This window comes from Canis aureus, chromosome 26, assembly GCF_053574225.1.
Source record: "Canis aureus isolate CA01 chromosome 26, VMU_Caureus_v.1.0, whole genome shotgun sequence".
In the NCBI taxonomy this organism is placed as follows: Eukaryota; Metazoa; Chordata; class Mammalia; order Carnivora; family Canidae; genus Canis; species Canis aureus.
Genome location: NC_135636.1, coordinates 49,830,538 through 49,844,588, shown reverse-complemented (window position 1 = coordinate 49,844,588; position 14,051 = coordinate 49,830,538). Strand labels below are relative to the sequence as shown.

Here is a 14,051-nt window from a genome sequence, read left to right as displayed (position 1 = left end):
ATAACTAAAGGCACAGGCAATAATATATTCAACACAGAGAACTGGCGGTCGTTAGTGCTGTTGTTTGGTGTGTGTACGTGATGATGTATAATACACGCCGTGAGGCACCCGCCCGGGGAAAGCTGAAATGCTCCTTTGCTCCTTTCACTCCCAGAAGGATCGGCCATCAGGGATGTGGTCTGTGCACCTCAAGTTCTGGTCCACACTTGCACACGTGCTTGCTCACACACACTCTCTGCTTCTCTCTCCCAGCGCCCTTCCCACCCACACCTACATATGTATGATATTGCCTACTGGGGTGGGGGGTAGGTTTACAAACATGAGAGCACACTGTACATTTTGTCTTGCCCCTTGATTTTGTCATAGAAATTTAGTTCGTTTTTTTTAACTACTGGCCGGCATCCCAGGTAAGAACACACCAGATCTGATCTAGCAGGCCCCTCACGGGAAAGGTTATTTGGGGGTTTTTTTTTTCAGTTATTTATTATTACCCATAATGCCCTCACTGTAGGGCTCCCCTATGGCCTCCTTGCTCCATGTCTCCTTGCCTAGAAATAGATATGGGGGTGGGGGAGGGGAATGCACATTTCCAATTTCATTTGATTCTGCCAAACTGCTATTCTAAAATAGCCGCCCCAACCTATACCTGTAATGCACCAGAGCTGTTTCCCCACATTTTTGTCAACACCTGACATTATCAAAGATTCAAAATGTTCGGTCAATCCCTTGGGTGAAAAATGTTCCACCTCTTCTCTTTTCTCCTGCCTTCTTCTAACCTTCTCTGTTCCCTTCTTGGCTGGTGCACTGCCTAAAACACTGTGCACAATAAATAACCATTTCCTCGGTCCTCATGGGTAACTAAGCCATCACTGCTACCTGAGGCTGGGGAAGGGCGCATGACTCGCCAATGGTCCCACAGCTAAGAAATGGCAGTGAGTCTACAGCCAAGTTTCCTGTGGTCCTGGTAACCACTGCTTGATATCTGTTAGGGGCCTCTGTGTGCAAAGGCAGGGATAGAGAAGTAGGTCTGGGCCACCATGAAAAATAAGCACCCTCTTCCTATTTCCGTGAAGTCAGGACACCAACCTGTGATGCATCTGGATCCACTGTTCCTGCAGCAAGCAGTAAAATATGATGCCATCACATGCTGAGAAGGAGGTAAGGAAGCCGTTCAGGGGGACATGCACACGCCTACCACCTTTGTGGAAGGCTCTAGAGAAGGCTCCTGGGCTCCTGTCCACACCTGGGGTGACTCACCTCAACCCTCTGAGCCTCAGCTTCATAGCTGGTTAAGTGGGGCCATACTGCTCCCCTGGGGCCCTGGTGAGAACTGGTGAATGGTGCTCATGGGTGATCACCATCACATCGCCAGGGAACTATTACCAGCCCTCTCGCCTCTCTGCAGACGTCGGGATGAAGCCCCTCACCCTCTGTTCCACTCCAAGACTCATCTCTGGATTGCTGCTGATAGATTCGGTGTCCATCCACTTGTCCAGCCAGAGAGCACCCAGTAGGAAAGCCTGACCCCTTCCAATGCCCCAGTGTTGACTCAGGCAAAGCAAGAATGAGGTGGGAGGAAGTTTGCCGGCCTTTAAGTGCCCCCAAAGCAGACCTGGGCATCCTGAGAAGCTGCTCAGGGTCCTGTCAACCCAAAGGGGCCCGATGCCGGCCGGCCCCTCTTCAAGGCCATTGGCTTGCATTCTCTGTGGGCCGCTGCCCAGGGAGCCTGGCACGGCCGAGTCAGGGCAGGGGCAGCTCCTTAATATTCACCAAGTGGCTCTGGCCTTCTCGGCGAGGCGGGCTGGAATACAAATGCCCCACGTCCGAAGGCACAAACTCCACTTGGGTGTGGACAGCATCCCAACACAGTGGGGGAATGAACCGCACCTGCCCGAGGCAGACTCCAGCACGGTTGGCCACTCAGGAAAAATGGGCAGGTCCCCCCCATGTACAAAGGAGGCAGCTCAGGCCATCAGTCCAAGCCCACTCCCGTTGTGGCCACCCCGGAGAGGCTCTCGGGAACGCCCTGGAGAGGCCGGCTGTCCACCACCGGCTGCTAATCGACGCCGTGTTTACAGTCAGAGAGACACATCGTCGGACCGTTTGTGTAATTTATAGCCAGCCAACCGTCGTCCTGAACACTTTGGGAATCTGTAAGTGCTCTCTGCTTTGACCTCCATTTAATTTCATTTTGTGCTAGTACCAGAGAATATAAAGCATTTCTCTCTACATGTGACCCTCCAGATACAGGTTTCCCTTGCTATCTCAAAGTAGAACATTCCTATGAAACCTTTCATAAGCCAAAATAACATAAAGGGAAGAAGCAATCACCATGCATTTATATGGAAAAATTATTTTTGGCATTCCCAGCCCCCAGAGTAACCTCTCTTGGGCTTTTCTGATACCTGAGGACACATCTTGACAACAGATGCACAAAATAAATCAAGATAAAGCACAGATGCCCACAGACACGGTTCAGACTCTTGGCAGCTGGAAGTTGAGATGCTGCGTGTGGTTCCCAAGGAAGGAGCTGGGGGTGCCACCCTCGCACCCCGGGGCGCGCTGCCCCTCTGACAGCCCGCTGCCAAACCTGTGCTGAAAGAGTTTATGAAAATATTCTCTGGATTTCTTTTGGTTAATGGTTAGCAAAAATGGGTACTAACCACGTCTTTCATGAAAGTGAAGCGGCCTAAGGCCAGCTTTTGGAAGGTGGGGGTCCCTGTAACCTAGCACACGGTCCACCGTAGTCCCAAATAGATGTGACACATCTGAAATGTAGAGCTGACGTTGATGGGGCCGGGCTGAGTGCATTAGATCATTTAGGCCTCCCCGAAGCTGAGCAAAATAAACACTCTCCATGAGGTAGATACTGCTAAATCCTCGTTCTCTAGATAGGCATTGAGTTAAAGAGGTAAAATGAAAAAAAAAAAAAAAAAGAGGTAAAATGAAAACTGTCTGCCCTCCAAATCCTCCATCAATAATATATTCATGTGAAAAAGTTCACAAAATAACGTGGGGTTAAAAAACATAGCATACAGTGAAACTAATACAACGCTCTATGTTAACTGTACTGGAATTAAAATTTTAAAAACGTAATTTAAAAAAAGCATACACACACAGGGGATCCCTGGGTTGGCTCAGCGGTTGGGTGCCTGCCTCAGGCCCAGGGTGTGATCCTGGGGTCCCGGGATCGAGTCCCACATCGGACTCCCTGCGTGGAGCCTGCTTCTCTCTCTGCCTGTCTCTCTCTCTCTCTCTCTCTCGAATAAATAAATAAAATCTTTTAAAACACACACACACAGAGGATATAACATAAGTGGCATGATTCCAATTTTGTTTAGGGAATCTTTACACACATGAATAGGGAAAAACGCTGTAATGAGCTCGAGCAAGATGCCAACAGTGTTCACCTCTGGGTGGTTTTTATTTTCACATAAAAGGGGCGAGCATTTGTGGGCGGTGGATGGCTGTGCGGTCCCGTCTCTGGAGCTCAGTCTCCTCATCTGTAATACGGGGATAAGTACAGCACCTGCCTCCAGGGGTGTTGGAAGAGTGAAGGTTTAATCCGCGGAGCGTGCAGAGGATGGTCTCCGACATGCTGTCCAAAACCATTAGCTGCTAACAGCAGCGGAATCCGTCCTTGCCTATCTTCCTCCTCCCCGAGGTCACAGAGGCCCATGACGGAATCATGACCACGCCAGCAGTCCAGGCCTCCGGCAAGGGACAGTCAACATCATCACGGGCAGTTGGCCAGATGCTATTTATACGCGGATGCTAACTCAGAGCGAGCACAAGCAAGGGCACCTCGGCGCCGAGCCACGTGTGACCTTCTGGATTCTCACCCACTTCTATTTATTGTGATTCCGGTCCCGTGGCCCTGCTGCGTAGATGCTTGCCAGGCTCGCTTTCACACCACCCGCTCCCTTGCCTGGTACTTGTGAGATTTTTCCCACAAGGTCAGGGGAGCCAGCCCCTCTAATAGAGCTCGCTTCCGACACTAAAACAAAGAAGCGGCATTGGCTACGTTGTTATTTTGCTCACAACACCAGCAGCAGAGTGAAAATCAGAGTTGAATTCCTTAGTTCCGTCCTTTTCCTCTCAAATCAACACAGCAGAAGGTGGTGCTTCAGCCTAAAAGGGCAAATTTATTTTTTTAACTTTATTTATTTATTCATTCATGAGGGATAGAGAGAGAGAGGCAGAGACACAGGCAGAGGGAGAAGCAGGCTCCCCATGAGGAGTCCGATGTGGGACTCGATCCCGGGACCCCGGGGTGATGCCCTGAGCCGAAGGCGGGCGCTCAACCGCTGGGCCACCCAGGAGCCCCCAGAAGGGCCAATTTAAATCAAAGGCAGAGGGATCCCTGGGTGGCGCAGCGGTTTAGCGCCTGCCTTTGGCCCAGGGCGCGATCCTGGAGACCCGGGATCGAATCCCACGTCGGGCTCCCGGTGCATGGAGCCTGCTTCTCCCTCTGCCTATGTCTCTGCCCCTCTCTCTCTGTGACTATCATAAATAAATAAAAATTTAAAAAATAAATAAATAAATAAATCAAAGGCAGAACACGAGGCCACCTGCTGATAAGGCATCCCCTGAGCAGCAGGCAAGACCAGCTTTGGAGCTGGAAGGTCCAGGCTGGGGAGTGGGGTCGGGGGCGAGCAGCCCAAATGTGGGGCCTGCCTGGTTTGTCACCAACACCACTCACCATCGCCCCCATAAATCACCGTGTTCCCTCTAGCAAACGAGAGCTACGCCAAAGGCTGCAAGCATCCCTCCAGGTTCGAATCCGGCAGTTCCCACACGTCTACAATCCTGCTAATGTGATCCGGGGATTCGGGAGACCTACAGTAGGTAAGCTAAAATTTAAATGGGGGAAAAAAAAACAGGAAAAAAAAACATAAAGAGGAATAAGGGATGAGAGGAACCACAGATTTCTCTCTTACTAAGAGAATACAGTGATAATTAAAACAATGCGGTGTTGTTGCAAGAAGAGACTGATGTCAACGAGACAAAATTACTCAGTAAGTGGAGTTAGGAAAATCGGTGGCAAATGGGAATAAAAGTAGGTTGGCTCCATCCCTCACATTTTACACGAAAATAAATTCCAGCTTTATCAGAGCTTTAAATATACAAAGGATGAAAGCATAAGTAGAGTAAAACATTTAAGACACCATCTCGGGGTGGAAAAGACCTTTCTAACTATGCTATGAAACCCAGACGCCATAAACGAAAGAACATCTTGATAAAGTCACCTACATAAAAATGAAAATGTGTGTATGACAAAAATCACTCTAAGCAGTCAAAAGACTAGTATCAAACCAAGGAAAAATACTTGCAACTCATATCTCAGACGCACAGCTAAACGCCCCTAATAGATGAGCATTCAGAAATAGAAAAAGCAAACAAACAAATGGTTCGGAAGCAAGCAGAGCACGAGTCACCCCTGCAGACACCCAGGGGAGGGGGTCCCGGCTGCAGGCGAGGCCACCGCCGGGACACGCGGGCAGCCACGTGGCAGCTTCAGTGGCCGAGTCCCGCTCTCTTACCCATGACCTCCTGCCCCCGATTTGCCCTGCCACCTCCTGAACGGGGACCCCACAGGCCTCCTTCTCTTGACAACATCCAACCCAGAGCCGGCCCTCACTTCCTGCGTTCCTTCCAGAATCATCCAGCTCATGCCCAAACCATACAAGCAGCCCCTTCCAGGCCACCTTCTCCCAAGGAAGCTACAAAGGCCCCCGAATGGCATGTCCCCCCACACTGCAGCAAGTTCAATAAAACTCACTTTACCTGACTGCAGAATGTTGCTGGTGGCCTCTGATGGCTCGTCTTCATCAGTATATGACACACAGCAGATAGTCCGTTAAATATTGATTAGTGGTAGTAGCAGTAGGAGTAGTAGCGGTTGCACAGAGACCTTCTAGGATACAAAGAGCAGGGGCTCTGGGAACGGCGAACTGAAGACGGTCCCCTTACCTGAGGACCCCAAATCTGAAAACACTCCCAACACGATGCTTCAGCAACCGAACGAAGAAAGGTTTACTAGGAGGACAATGAGGAGAGAGACCTTTCCTGCTTGGACCTCCGAGCTCTCCGTAAGGCACACGGCTCCTCACAACACTCGAGGTCCATCCCCACTCTACACGCGTGACTGTACCCCGAAGAGTGCTAAAGACCTGGGATGTGGTGGCACGAGGTAGGTGAGGCTGCCTTTCACAGAGCCAACAGTCCAGTGGGCGAGAGAACCAAACAGAACCTCAACTCAGACAGTGACAGTAGGTTCCGGGTGTCCCAAAGGACCAAGAAGATGTGATGGGTCCTGGAGAAGATGTAGTTCTTAGACGGGATGGGAGGGGGGCGCAGGATCAGCCATGCAAAGTCCTAGGTCTGCACATGTTGGGGTGAAGCTCACGTCTTTAAGAGCTCCCATACCAGTGGCAGCATGTGTCAAGGTCCTGAGGTTGGAAGGACTGCCATGCCATCGTGAGGCTAGAGGGGCAGGGAGGGGCCAGGGCAGGCAGGCCAGACAGGCACGGGGAGGAGTTTGGGTGTTTTTATCTTGCAAGTCCTGGGCAGCCCCTGAGGAATTCTGAGCAAGATGGGAACCTAGGAGGAGGGGCTGGAAACAAAGCCATGAGATCTGAGGCTTAAAAAGATCATTCCAATTACCCAGCAGAAACCCAATTAGATGGGCCTATCAGAGGAAGCTGGTGGGGGGAAGGAGGTCAGGATGCAGCTGCATCCCCCAGACAAGAGATGAGGAGGCCTGGACCCTGGTGGTGGCAGGAGGTGACGAGAAGCAGGTGGATTTGAGAAGCGCTCGGGGGAGGGTCTGCCGCCTGCAGGGCTACTGGTGGCGATGTGGGGTGAGGAGGCAAACAGGCAGGTGGGAAGCAGCATCGTACCCTGGAAACACTGCAGACAGAGAGGGATTGCAGCTGGGGACCCCCCCAAACCTCGGTCTCCCTCAGTGTCCAGTGACCAGGCCGGACTAACTGTAGGGCTTTCCGATCTCATTTCACCAGCCAGAGAAGGACTCCAACCAACCCACAGGGCACCCTGGGATGTAAGCCAACCAGATGGGAGGGGACAGGGTGTGGGGCCCTCGGCCCACAGGGTTCTGGGTGGGCGGCACCCCCATCAAACCCTGAAAGATCCAACAGGTGTGAGGGAAGCACAGACCTCAACCACTCGGCCAGGCCCCTGCCGACGCCGTCTGGCTCCCATATCTGAGTCCATCTGACTCCTCCCATGCTGCCCTTCTCGCCAGGGGACCCCTGGGCCTTCCGAGCAGCCACAGCACAGCAGCAGGGACTGAGTTCCGCCCTCCCCAGGGTTGGCAGCTCTCTGCCCAGAAGTCAACATCTTTGCCCTCAACCCTGGCAAACCCACATGGCAACCCCCCTGGCACGATGATAAGCCTGTACCCTGCAAAAAATAAAAAACAAAAAATTGGCTCTTAAAACGTGCATTTAAAAATACCCATGGGATGGTGTGGGTATATATAGAGAGAATGAAGCCAGGCTCTTCAGCCCACACAGAATGCAAATGTGTGCCTTGAAGAAATCTATGTTGTATCTTAAATAGAGGCCCGAGACACGAGCGCCACTAAATAACAGAAACTGGCATTCGGAGCAATCGTGACGGCACCCAGCCTGCTGTGCTCCGCTGCTCCCTGGGCCTGATCCTGGGCCTGATCGCTTCCAAGCAGCCCCAGGAACTAGAGCTGCCCCCGACCCTGCGGTCCGCGGAGAGGGTGTCATCAGGACTTATTTACTTACTTATTCAGAGTCTGTTCTTTACCCTCACCATGTTTCAGAAAGGAGGTAAGATAGCTTACAAAAATATCCATGGTGGTTTAAAAAAAAACAAAAGATGAAACAGATATGTGGGAAAAAAAAAAAAAAGAACATGACTCTATGGTTTAAATACATAAAACACATACTGAAGGATTCTGTGCCGAGACCTGAAGTCTGACTTGAAGTGGGATGCCAGGCTTCCTAGCAACCCCGGGGAAGAAAGACGCAAGATCCGATACAACATTCTCCGCATCCCCCAAATGAAGCAAAGCAGGCTTCTCTGGTACCGAGAATAATGTCTCCCCGTGGCTTCTCACAAAGCAGGTGTTTGGGATGGAGAGAAGCATGTGCCCAATGCTGTCCCACCAGAGAAAAGGGGGAGAAGCCTACACAGCCCCAAAGACCCCCCAACTCCCATCCCGTCTATTCCTACTCCCCTTACCCTGCCTTCCACTGGAGTCCTCCGAAAACCTCCCAAGAATCTTTCTTGTACCACTTTTATGGGTTTTTGTCATACGTGCACGCTCAGCTACGTGACAATTTACTATATTCTAAATCAACTCGCTTGTGCGCCTAAATAAATCCATTAAAGAAGCTTTGCACCCCTGCTCTAATAAGAAAATCAGAATCAATTTCCAGAAATGTTAAGTGGCCACAAAATAAATGCAATAAATTGAAACAAGTCAATGTGATTTTTTTATACTCTGGCGCTGGACCCTCCAAGGGCTGCATGCCTCTGGCTATTCTCCACCCGTTAGAAGAAGAAAATCAGCCAGCATTTGGGGTCAAAGACACACCAGCCACAAACTAAAAGTTTCTCCTTGATACTCAACAACCAGAAGCCTGGGAGAGAATTCAAAAGGGACCAGGCATCTGACCGCAGGATTCTGTGACATCAAAGCCCCATCTGAGTTACACAGAGAACAGTGGTGCTCAAAGGGCATCCGGACCACCACCAACCTGGAAAGTGAGTGTAGCCATGGCAACCAGGTAAGGCTCGTTCCCAGGTACCAATCTACGCCCCCCCCCCTTCAGGGTGAAGTGTCACAGTGCTTCTCTTCACATTAAAGAAAGTACCAGTTTGTAGCAGATTGGGAATTTTAAAACAGGTCCTACTCCACCGAGGGTGTGAGGTGCGCTGCTGGAAAATCTCTGGTACCTGCTGGGGCTGCGTCCACGTTCTGGGAAACAGGGATCATGACATTGTCCTCAGGAAAGTTCAGTTGCAGTAAAGTTCACGAGCGTAAATTCATCTGACACTGCGAACGGGCTCATTCATTCCCTGGCAAGTGCCTGCTGTGTCCTGGCTCTCCTCTCATTAGCTCTGGAGTCCTTTGTTGAAATCTGCTCTATTCCACATTTTGAAATGGATTATGCAACATCATCACCATCACCACCACCACCACCATCACTGCCACCACCATCACCAGCAACATCATCCTCAGCACTACCACCATCGATACCATCACTGCCACCACATACATTACCACCATCATCACTACCACCATCACCACCATTACCAACAACAGCACCATCACTGCTACCACCACCTCACTACCACCATCACCACTGTCAATCCCACCACCATCACCATCACCACCATCACCATCATCACTACCACCAGTACCATCACTGCCACCACCTACTTTACCACCATCATCACTATGACCATCACCACCATCATCACATCACACCCTCACCATCACCACCACTACCAACAACAGCACCATCACTGCTACCACCACCATCACTACCATCACCACCATCACCATCATCACTACCACCAATACCATCACTGCCACCACCTACATTACCACCATCATCACTACCACCATCATCACCACCATTGTCACCACCATCACCACCACTACCAACAATCATCACTGCTACCACCACCATCACCACCATCATCACATCATACCCTCACCATCACTACTACCACCATCACCACCATCATTCCCACCAGCATACCACCAGCATCACCACGACCACTATCAATACCATCACTGCCACCACCTACATCACAACCACCACCTACACCATCGTCACTGCCACCATCACCACCACTACCAACACCAACACCATCACTACCACCATCATCACCAGCCCCACCATCACCATCACAGCCATCACCACCATCCCCACCACCATCTTCACGAGAACAACACTGCCACCACCGCCACTATCACAGCAGCTCCCACTGACACAGCCATCACCATCTGCCAGACACTGACCCTATTCCTGGACCTGTAAGTATAACTGACCCACGTAATCCTCCTCGCAACCCTCGGGACCATCATTGCCTCCACTTTGCAGATGAGACACAGGTGACCAGAGATAACATAAAGTGGGCCAATGAATGGCAGGGGTCAGCATCACACACGGCAGGTAGGCTCCTGGCCCTCTTCTCGTCCCCTTTCTGCCCGATTCCTAACACTGGGCTGCCTCGGTGAACCAGCCACCTAGCAGGTGGTATGAGGTGTTCCCGCCCTGGAGGCCAGCATGGGACCAATGCAGGGGCAGCACTCACGGAGGAAGAGGTGGGTAGAGGTGCAGCCCACACCCCCTGCCCCTCACACCACGGTTCATGCCCGCATTCCTGCCTTCCTTCAGTGACTGGTGCCCTGCTGGTCTAGGCACCACCAGTGGAGGAAACAGCAGGCAAGGTCCCCGCCCACCTGACGGACAAATTCTGGTCGCTGGGAACACAACACAGCAGCAAAGGCACCCCGGATTTCGGTAGAGTGTGGGACTAGGGGACCCACTTTATTTTTTTTGTTTGTTTGTTTTTTTAAAGATTTTTTATTTTATTTATTCATGAGAGACACAGAGAGAGATAAAGAGAAGCAGAGACACAGGCAGAGGGAGAAGCAGGCTCCATGCAGGAAGCCCGACGTGGGACTTGATCCCGGGTCTCCAGGATCACGCCCTGGGCTGCAGGCGGCGCTAAACCGCTGCGCCACCGGGGCTGCCCGGGGACCCACTTTAAATGGGGAGCCGGAGAGGGCTGCTCTGAGGAGGTGACATTTAACCTTTAACCAAGTGACAAGTGCTCTTAGTGAGGGAAGGGAAGGAGCAACCATGGGAACAATCTGACAAGTTCAAAGGGCGTGAGGAAAGGTCACCACGGCCGGAGCACCGTGCGCAGTGGGGAGAGAAAGAGACAGAAGACCCCAGCGGTGGCCACGTGTAGCTCAGCCGTGGGGACTGGCTCATCCTCAGAACCACCTACGGGGTGGTTAAGGTCAGGGCCACGGTCACAAGTGAGGAAAATGTGGATCCGGGCCACCAAGCAAGCACGCCAGGAGCCAGGCTTCAAACCCCCACAGTCTGCGGCTCCAGGCCCATGCCCCCCCCGATCCCCGGCTACGTGGCCACCGCACCACAGAGATGGAAGGTGACATTGGTGATGGAGCCTGGATGTCATTCAAGGGCAAGAGGAAGCAGGGACGGGGCGAGCTCTGATTTACACTTGGAGAGCCTCCCCCAGGCCTGAGCAGAAGGCGGCCCACAGAGGCCAAGGGCAGGTGCGGGAACCCACCAGAAGGCTGTGTGGTTGCCCAGGGGCCAAGGGGCAGTAGGTGCAGCAGCACAGCAGCCGAGGAGCCAGAAAGCTCACCCCGAGCTGGGGACAGCGGTGGAGGCGGTGAGTGGAGATGTCACAGAACAGGGGGACCCGGACACACAGGCAGGACTCAGGGGACTAGGGAAAACCAAAGAGGACACTGCAGCAAAGACATGGGGGCTGCCCTGGGGGCCCCGCTGGGCTCCGGGGCCTGGACTCGAGCAGTTTGCCTTCCGTGGCAGATTCCGCCCTCCCCTCCATCCACTCCACATTTCCGTGTGTCCCCCAAATGCACGAGCAGGGCCAGGGGCGATGTGATCCCCACCAGCAGCTCCCGGTCACCAGGCGCCCCCAGCCCAGAGGAGGTACGGAAGCCTCAGGATTCCTGCAGAACAGGACGCAGGAACAAAAGTGTACAAATGTTCAACAGGAAGAACCTCAGAGGCGCCTCCTATCACCGAGAGGGGCCTGATGCCGTTTACATACTTCCCAGGACAGTGAGCTCCCCTCTCACCACCGGCCAGCGGCGCGCTGCAGATACCACGGAGAGCCTCCACCTCCAGCACAGCACCCTGGGCCCCCTGGGCCCGTGCCCGGGCCACCACCAAACGGGACTGCGAGGCCCCTGCGCACACAGGCCAGTGCCAGGCCAGGACGCCCCGAAGCCAACCCACTCCTGGAAGCGCCTGCGCTGGGCGAGCACAGCTCCCTGCCGCTTTGTTCTCAAGCGGGAGAGGTCAGCCGTGGCTCACCAGGCACTTGAGGAAAGCCTGTCACGTGAAAAAGAGACCATGAGAAACACGGGGGGGAAAAGAAACTCCCCAGAAGAAAGAGATGAGTCAGGAGGCAGATTATTTAATTTAAAAATACAAACTCCAAGGAGAAGCCTCAGAGAGGACGCACGTGCTCGCAGGGAGTTGATCGCTGGCTGTCCCCGCCCCACAGAGCCCGGCTCGCCCTCTGGAATCACTAGGGACAAACCCCACCCTTTCTTTCCAAGGCTGCCATCCCGTCCCCCACATCTGTTCTAGAATAAAGAGCCGCGGCCCCCCAGCATTCTTGCAAATTCCAGTCTGCCAACGTACTTCGGAAAACACAAGGTCCCAAAGTGAACCCAACTTCTAGCAGAGGGTCAAGCTGGACCCCAAGCCCCCTCACTCTGTACACTGTGCAGCACCTCCCCGAGGGCGAGGCGTAGACCTGGGGCTGAGGAGGTGATTTTAGGGGCCTCAGGGACCCAGCTGAGTGGGTGGTGGCTGCTACGATGATTCTGACACCTGCTGACCTTTGTGGATCTGGGTGTTTGAACCTTGGCGGAGGTCACGTCTAGTTCGAGCTAAACGGTCCGACGTCACCGTTGTGGAGTTATGCAAGCGACACCAGCGTTCCACTTCAAGGCTTAACCAAAGACTGCCGTTGAGAATGAGCTCAGGTTAAAAAAAAAAAATGACTTTGGGTCAACAGTAAGGAGACTTGAATTAAAACAGTCACCAACTATGCTGCTAAGAGAGGCAGACAAACCACGAAGGCAGGAGAGGGCCGCGGGTGCGTGTTCGGTCCCGTCCCGCCACCGCCTCGGGGAGCAGAGCGGCGACGCTGCGCAGGTGCGCCTGGACCCCCCTCTTCTCACAAGCCCGTCCTGCTCCACCGGCCGGGCAGGGAGCCCCCACCCCGGGAGGGCAGGGCCAATCCCGAGGGGCAGCTCGCCCGCCCATCCCTCCCTTTCCTGCCCACCCCGAGCCCACTCCCACCGGCCCCACCTCGCACCTTCACCTGCGCCCGCCGCCCGCCCGGGGCCATCACGGGTCTCCCGGGGATGCCGCCGTGACCTCTGGCTAGTCTGCCCCTCGCTTCTGCACTTGGCGGCTCTACGCGGAGGCCCGGGGCCCTTAATCCTGAGTCGATGGTGAGTCTCTGAGTCTGAAACCCTGCCATGGCTCCCAGCACACTGTGAGCTAAAGCCACTGTCCTGGTGGCACACATACCCCCCACCCCCCACCTCCCTGGCTGTCTCCTGCCACCATGGCTATCTGTCCCAGACCCTCCGGTGGGCTCCCACTGGGGTCTCCACACTGGCAGCTCCTTCCCCGAAGCTCTTCCCCCCTCCAGATCCACATGGCTCCTTCCAAGCCTTGCACAAACGTCACCTCCTCGGGGACGCCCACCCTGACACTCTATTTCAATCCTCGGTGCACTCAGGATTCCTGCACCTGCCCTCCTCCTGTGCATTTCCCACAACACTTACCACAAGCACGGGAACTACTTATTGTTTGTCTCCCCAACCGGGGTGCAGGCCCCGGGAGGCCGGCAATCCTGTCTGCTTTGCTCCTCCTGTCCCGGTCACCAGGACAGGGCTCGCACACTCCAGGCACCTAGAAGACTTGGGTCCAGCTCAGTGCAGAGGCCTGATTCCCACCCACGTCCACTTCTTGTGGGGCCTGGCAGTGAGCTTCATGAATCTAAGCGGGGTGTTTGAAGCCCCTCAGCATTAAACTCCTCCGCGCTGCTGAGGAGGGCACTCGATGGATGAGCACTGGGTGTTATACTATATGTTGGCAAATCAAACTTCATTAAAAACAAAAAAACAAAAAAACAAGGATGCTTGTGAGAGGGAGGTAGACAGTCAGAGAAGGGCAGGTGACAGAAGAATCAAAGGCCAGATGAGAGATTTGAAGATGCTGCACTGCTGG

General features: G+C 53.4%; 1 protein-coding gene and 1 long non-coding RNA gene across 4 annotated transcripts in view; one reads left to right on the top strand and one right to left on the bottom strand.

Annotated features, from left to right (window-relative positions):
* Positions 1 to 14,051, bottom strand: part of PHACTR3 (phosphatase and actin regulator 3) — a 210,244-nt gene that overhangs the window by 129,500 nt on the left and 66,693 nt on the right. The window lies entirely within an intron of this gene.
* On the top strand, positions 3,717 to 5,784 carry LOC144298876 (uncharacterized). Its single transcript, XR_013365750.1, has 3 exons — positions 3,717 to 3,931; positions 4,736 to 4,848; positions 5,599 to 5,784. It is a non-coding gene; the product is annotated as an uncharacterized LOC144298876 (long non-coding RNA).